This window comes from Apteryx rowi, unplaced genomic scaffold (genome assembly GCF_003343035.1).
Source record: "Apteryx rowi isolate R43461 unplaced genomic scaffold, aptRow1 scaffold_97, whole genome shotgun sequence".
Classification (NCBI taxonomy): domain Eukaryota; kingdom Metazoa; phylum Chordata; class Aves; order Apterygiformes; family Apterygidae; genus Apteryx; species Apteryx rowi.
The window spans coordinates 75488-83721 of NW_020451282.1; positions in this window are offsets into that span (position 1 = coordinate 75488).

An 8234-nucleotide genomic window follows, 5' to 3' on the forward strand; every position below is an offset into this window, starting at 1 on the left:
ACCTTTCTTTGCCAAATTGAAGAGTTGATTGCCTAAAATCTGCTACTGCAGACTAACAGATTAAATCCACCAGATTAAGTCCACAGTCCTTAATTTGAGCCCTCTCCAGCTCAACATGCATCGTCAACAGCGGAAATCAGCAAAACCTCCCAGACGTGCTCACTGCATGTAATAATACCCACTACCTTAATTCTGGAGGATCCCTTTAGATCCTGAAGACTTACGTGAAACATCACACTGTGACATCATGTATAGCTGATTTCAAATTGTGACCTCAAATCCTTTTTACAGTACTTTCTTCCCAAGTTCAGAGGGTTCCTTCTTGTAAATATAAGCTGAAGGAATTTGCCCTACAGGTATGATTTTATCCTGGCTGTTTTAAAGCATGTCGTGTTTATTGCTTTTCATTTAAGTGAGTGGTCTGGATCACTCCAGGTTATAGACCTCTCCTCTTTGTTGTTTACTTATCTCCATCTTCCTTTTGAGCTGAAGCTTTTGTCAGTGATCTTATATTGTGTCCCAACTCACTGACCAAAATATTAAATATCACAGACCAAAGCCCATTCCCCATGACATTCTCTAAGAAAGATAGTTGTTTGATGGTATTTCTCAATTCAGAATTGTGTTTTATGTAAATTGATTTTTATAGTAGCTAGCTCACAAATAAAAATTGACAGCCTTATTTCATTGATGGATAAAAAATATATTTTTATGAAACCAGACTGAGATCTGGCCATTTATACATTCAGAGTCTCCAAATGATATTTTGGAATACAAGTGACACATAATATGACTCTAGCAGGTTATAAGGAGCAATCTTGTAACAGAAGCAAGAGTTGTAATCTCATAAAATAATGCATGCTATTATATAAGACTAGCATTTTTAAAAGAATTTCCATGGCTGCTGGAAGCATGGCTAGGCCTAGTGCACTGTAAGTTTTATTCCTTTTCCTTCTGGAATTTTGTACGGATACGATTTCGCATGTTTTAATCAGATTAAATTCCTGAGGATTCCAGTTTACAACAAAACAATGTGCAGATCTGAGAGCGGTGTTTCCTCCTCTTCAAAAGACAGGTGATAGACTCCTAACAATTCCCTTTTCTTATTTCAGTCTCAGCTGGCTGTGCTCCTTCCCAGCAGTGCTTAGGCCAGCAGCTCTGCTGAAGCCTCAGTTTCCTCATTCCCAAAGGCACTCAACAAGATTAAATTGGAGTGACTAAGCACATACCCTACTTCTCCAAACGGGTCTACAAACAAGGACAATCCATCATTTCTAGTTAAATTATAGTGCTTTCCTCTGGTGTAAATAACAAAACCAAACATGAAACCAAAAGCAAACAAAATTTGTTTACAATTAAAATGTTGGAAATAGAAAAAGAATCTTTGTTAACTTGGGAAAAATAATATCTGGGTGATCCAGTTTAAGGGTGTTTGGTTTAGGGGGGGGTTGGGGGTTTTTTTTGCATTTTGTTTATCTTTTTACAGTTTGGTTTATACTTTTTTGTTAGCTCTGTCCTTGGAACTGATTTTAGTAACAGGAAAAACTTTCAGAATAGTAAGTCTTCCCCCCTCCCCCCCGCCCCCTGGCAGGTATATATTTGGCCACATTGAGAATAAACTGCAACATCCCAGCATCTAATCATCATTGATTGCCTTTAATTATTCTCAATTTATAACATTAGTGCTAGAAAGCAAGGGGTGTCATATTCAGCGTTCTTTTCAGCTGGCTAAGCGTTAGTGGATGATGACTAACAAGAAAACTGCTCTGCCTTGCCAGTCCAGGCTAAAAGCAAATTGGCTGTTTGGCCAATGTATGTGTTTATTGTCCACATGTTGGAAAAATGAGTAACGGTAGGAATACAGTTATATAAATGTATGTTGCATTAATTAATGGACTAACCTAGGCATTCTTTTTAGCTTTGCTCTGATTAAAGTTCAGTTTCCAAATTGGTTCACAATCATTTTGTCAAGCTGAATACATCTGCGGCCCGTTTGGTGCGAAACTGTACCCAATTACAGAGTGGTAAGTGCTATTCTCTATTAACCGGCCAGCTGAGAGGAGGGTGGAGTGTGGGGCAGCAAACAGTCAGAAAATGACAAACGAGGCCATAAGAAATCAAGAGGCTCAGTTAGCTGTGGTATTTCTCATTACCTGGGTTTTGAACCTCATTGGTCCATTCCCTTTACGTCAGTAAAAGTGGAATGGGTTAAGCTATTCACCAGAAAGACTTAATGTTTTGACAGACCAAATCCATGTTTTCTCCACTCTTAAAAGAGGAGCAGAAGCATCCTTCAACACCTATTAGTAAATGCTTACATTAAGCATGTGCCAGCTCATGACATATTTTTCTGATGGTAAAAGGCTACATCCTTTGTAGCTGTTACATTTCAGATGTCATGCCTAGCATCTCCAGGATGGTAATGTAAATGTCCAGGTCTTTCATAAACACACTTTACTGATAGAGATTTCTTCCTAGAGGTTATCTCTTCCCTCACTAACCTCAGCAACTCAGCAGGTAAAATGTAGCCCTGAATTTAGTTAGTACTGAGCCAAATGTCCTCTGAAGTCACAGAATAGATGAGCTAGGCCCAGCAAATCAAAAAGTTAGCCACAGTCCTTGCTTGTTTCAATGTATTAGATTTTCAACAACAACAAAAAAACCCAACACATCTACTTTCTTAGCAGGTAACACCACCTCCCGCTGTGTGAACCTCAGGACTCAGAGGAGAAAAATCTCATTTCCTTCTGTCCTGGAATTTATACCTTTCAATAGATATGGGTGTAACAGCACATTTCTGCATATGGTGAAATAAGAATAATGAAGGTGCAAACACATGGGGTCATTTATTATGACATGCTATACAGTTATCAACTATTGGTGGTAACTGTCCATTTATATAATATTATTCTTCAGTACATAACTTCTCTTTCTTTGAAGAGTAACCTAGATCTTCCATTGTGGTAAATGTGAGCTAACATTGGGAAGTTCCTATGAAGCCATTGACATATCAAAAGATTGTGTCAGGGTAAAAGTACAGTGAAGCAATTATAGAATTATATTCTTAATTTATAAGCTCCCTCAGGGCAGAGATTGTGTCTGTCTGTTTTTGCGAAGTACCTCACACATTTTGAGTGCTAAGGAAATCTCAGTAGTATGACAGAGTTTACCCAAACTGTTTATTTTTACTCATGGGTATTCCTATGGATTTCAGTGAACCTGTTATGGAATAAAATGTTTCTAAATATTTGCAAGAAGGGAAACAACTAGTCCCTCTTCATCTTTTATCAAATTATTCATAGCTGGCTTTTTCAATCTTCCTTTGCAGTTAGACGCTGTTCAGTTTTTTGTTTGTTTGTTTTACTTCTCTGAATTTCCTTGGATGTGTTTTAGGTAACATGAAGAATGCAGTCTTTAGGATATAGTCATCTCAGAGCTATAGAGAAAAGGCTTCTGTATTACTCATCATAGTTTTATAATGCCAAGATCTGGCTCAGAGCTTCACTGTATAAACTGCTGTTCAACTACACAACAAAAAGTCATTTGATTTTTTTTTTTATGGTCTAAGGGAGAGAGAAGATTGTTTTAAGCAATAGGTAAGGAAAGGAAAATAAAGTAGTGAGAAAATTCTGGTCAGCATGGTTAACAGCTAATATCATGACATAACTAGTCCATAACATCCTGACTTCGTGTATGCACTCTGAAATGCGACTAGCTTATTTTGTTTCTGTATAATATTGCAAATTCTTGTCTTATGCACTTCTCAATAACTGCCAAAAAACCATTACATCTTTTCAGTCTTCCACATCCCATTGAATAGCTACTTTTTTATTATTGGTTTATATTTAAAAATCTTATTTCTAATCTTTTAGCCCCATACTTCTACTCTCTTTAGAGTTTTCAAGCTCAAGCCCCCCAAAACCTTTGCAAAGCTATATGTATTTCAGTCTATACAGATTTGGGCGTCTCTTTTCAGCTAATATTGGAGATGCTTATACTGTTAATATAATATAATGAGATTGAATTAGTTGCAATCCCTATAGTATATGGCAGTAGTCACATACCTTTAATGCTGTAGAAGGAAGGCTCTCTGTCACTGCCACATGTTTACAATCTGTCAGGCAGTTTTCGGCCCACATGAGTATGCTGCTATCCAAGCCAATGTGAATTAATATAGCTGTAAGATTTCATGAAACACAGTGCCAAATGCTTTACCAAACTCTAAATATGTAACAGCCTCAATTTTCCCTTCACGCATTTATATTAAAATGGGTGGTAAGGGAAATTTTCAAAGACACACATATTTAAGCATAGAACCCATTAGCTTTCACTTATGGTTTCACTTAGATTTACAAGGGCATTTAGGGACCCAATTTCCATTGGCATTCTGTTGTGGCTTGGAAAATACTGTTCTTGCATCCAAAAGAGTAAACATATCTGCTAAGTAAGGCTTAGTCTTTCTAACCTTTCTCTATTCAGTGCCTTCCCAACTATGCTATAAGAAGAAAATGGGCTATCAAGAAGATCCTGGAAATATTTCAACTCATATCCTCTTTGGAAGAAAAGCAGTCATTCCCAATAGAATATTCTTCCATCTGCTGTGCAAACAAGTATTAATCAACATTAGGGTCAGTGCTGTGGAAAAAAAACCCAAAACTCATCAAATATGCTATTCTCTGTTGCATGTAGTACCTCTGAGACAATTGTCACAACTTCTGCAGTACCTCTGGGGAAGATGTTCTTGTAGGAAGAGCCAGAGAAGAAAAAGATGTCAGCAACAATAACTTTTAAGTTACTCTGGCTCTTAAAATTACCATAGCTAATTACAACCAGTGGTTCATAATCAGCATGCAATTAAAGTAATGGACCTAGTTCTCATTTACACCAAGTTCCCTTTGGACCACTCTGGCAGCATGAAGAAGGTGGGCTTTAATGTAAATGTACAAGTAATCATATAAAATCTCTTCAGTTTYCCAGAGCATCAGAAAGAGGTTTTAATATGAATGAGAAACAATACCCTTCTCTGCTCTATTTTTGTTAGGAAACAAAATGTTGTTGCGATACTAGTGGTGATTAGATTCAGGCAGTGACTACCTGACCACTAGAAAGCATCAATTCACTAAAGCAAAGTTTTTTACAGAATTGTATCTGTTTTGATAAGGTTTTCTCTTGAGCAGGTTATCAAGACACTATTTTTTAGCTCTCATAGGTAGAAAGATCATTCTCTTCCTGCCCTTCTGGGATTGAGCTTTCAAATGGGATGGGGGAGAGAGAGAGATTTAAACCTCTGTTCTGCCTGATTTAGGTCAAGGATTTATTACATATCTTACTTACCTGTCCTAATCACCACCATAGGTAAAGGTCTCTTCCTCTACTTTTTCTTATTAAAAAAAAAAAAATAACAGCACTTATTATCATACCCAGCCAGAATGGAGACAAAGGTTGAAACCTCAATTTATACTTGAGAGATGTTTGTTCCTTGGTCAGCTGTATTCATGACCTTATAATTAGAGGCATTGTGCTTTCCATTTAAATGAGGACTCATATCTGTTTTATATGCTAATTGCTGCTGAATTTAATCTCCAGGTTTAGCACAGCAACTTTTCATTGCATTTTCCATGGAATGTTTTCACTACAATATTTAATAACTCTTGTAGGTCATCATTATATGTTTTCTCAGTGAACCCATGTCCTCATTTTTATCACATTCCTTACATGGTATTCCTCCAACTAAAAAAAAACATTTTTTAATGAAACTTTCAAATTCCAGTCTTTAACATCTCACAAAAATATACCTGAAGTTGGAATTAAAAATAAAGAAATACAAAAATTATAAATCAAGCTGAATTTCATGAAAAGTCAGCGGACTTGAGATATTTCAGTAAAGCACATGGAACTCCTGAAGCATACTCATTCATGTCAACATTTTAGATAAAGGTGTCTTTGTGGAAATGCTGGCTTACTACTTTAGTTGTGTGCTTCAGCAATGTAAAGAAGGCACAGAACATAGATTCCTGGGGAAATAGTTTTAGTGTCCACTAAAGTTTAGTGTCTTGTTTGAAACACTGCATGATGATAAATATTATACTGAATCTGGCCACTCTTAAAATAGCCTGCAGTGGGCAGGTTGTCTGATGTCTGTCCATTACTCCTTTCATACCACTTCCCCATTTTGGAATCAAGAATTTCCTCACAGGTCAGACTGACTGGGACAACAGGTTTTCTGGGTTTTGCCTTGCTCTGTAGTATGAAAAGTGACCCACTTACTGAGATCATTCTTCTGGTTATATTCACCTAACACATTTCTTTCTTACTATTGCAAAGATCTAGGACACATGTCTTTATTCTCACTTCCTCTCCTCCTGTGTTATACTGTTGGCCTTCCACAGCGAATGTTTTAAATTCATTATTGAGGTTAAAGAGAGTTTTCTGACTGTGTTGTTTCAGGGTTGTAGAATCAGCATGTTTATGGAGCCTCCTGGACACCCAGCTGATGAACACAGCTGCCAGAGGCTGCAGGGAATCCAATGACCCAGAAGGTGCCTCCCAGCCCAGTTCTGTCTGATTAGTGCTAACTGCATGCATGTAACATGAGACAAACTTCTTCGAATCTTGATTCAGGACATTCTGCCTGGCCTTTCTCAGCAATCACACATTTCAGTGCTGACGGTCTGATCTACATTATTTAAGAGTTCTTGACTTTTCAGCCACCTGTGTCACTTAGGCATTTTATGGTGTCCATCAAAAATGCTTTCAAAGTTCCTGCTTCTCCTAGTTGTGCCATGCTCGCTGATCCAGACTCTTCTGTCAAATTCTTTGGATAGCCTTCATTGAACACATTTCATGAACACCATGAAAACATTTTTAAAATTCAGATCTTTATCACTTTTATTTCTTCATTTCCATCTTTTTGTTGTTGTTTCTGTAATAATAGGTACACCCTTTGGTGTCTGACTGATTGGTCTCTAAAAAACAGACTTTGGCATCAAGGGTTTCTGTTAGCCATTCACAGACTGAAGGTTTTAGAGCAGTTAAAAGACATTGGCAAGAATCATGCAGACTTTAAGATAATAATACCAGTCTTTTAAAATCAATTGTTTGAGAATGGGCTTATGAGGGAGAAAATAAATATCTGCAGCTATAATGTTCCTGGTTCTCTAATTTGACTTTTTTCTTTCTCAAAATCACTACCAATTTTCTATTCCTTACAGCAGATTTTAATAGTGTGTTTTTTTTTCTCAAATAGTCATATTAAAAGCTGTTGGGTTTTTCTCAGTAATGTCAGATCACATCAACACAGGTATGTACAAATGGACCTAAGCTGGTTGAATATAAATCCATCCCACTGTGGTAGTTGTATAGCTACATTAGCCTGGTGTTGTGCCTAAGTGCATATGCCTTCCTTTGTGCAAGTAAGCACACCTTTGCCCCAAGAGGGCTGAGGCTGCGGACAGCACAGGCAGGTATGAATGGGATGACTGTCCTCCTGTCTACTGCAAAGCTACCTTTTTCCTGTCTTTCCTTTAGCAGTGACATTAATTTAGCTTATCTCTCCCTACCCTGTTGCCAGTTCTAATAAAACGAGTAGGAACTTAATTATTGGCTGAGGCTTCTATTCCTCTTTCATTTTTGGTTGCAACTGGCCAACAGTTGCACAAGTTATTAGATAGGATTTGAGACACAAGCAGCATGACAGCATTTCCTTAGGAAACCAGGCAAAATACTAAGAAAAAAAATCAGGTAAAATATCAGAAGTGGAGAAAAGACATTGCTTTGAATATCCTAAATCCTGGTATTTTCTTTGTGTGACTCTTTCATTCCATGGTTCGGAGAAGGAACTTCGAAATGTGTCAGAGTCAAGAAAAAAAGGCACGGGAGGAAGGAAGGAAGCTCAGGACTTAACAACCCCCTTGTGAATATCTGCCCAGATAGGGCCATCTTAAACACTTTTGAAAAGTGCATTTTGCCACGCTCGGTAAACTTGCATTTAAACACCCCCCCCACACACACCCCGTTCGCCTCCCACAAGCCCGGCTGCCAAGCCGCCTCCTGCCCACGGGGCCGCCGCGCGCGCAGCAGCCTCCGCAGCCCCCGCGGCGTCCAGCGCCGGCGGGGGGCTGGAGCGCACCGCCCCGGCAGGCAGGGGCTCGGCGGTGCCGCGAGCCTAGCCCTGAAGTTAACAGCGGGAGCCTGTCTCACCTGCGCTTTAAGTGACTGGCAGCCAGGCAGTGTGT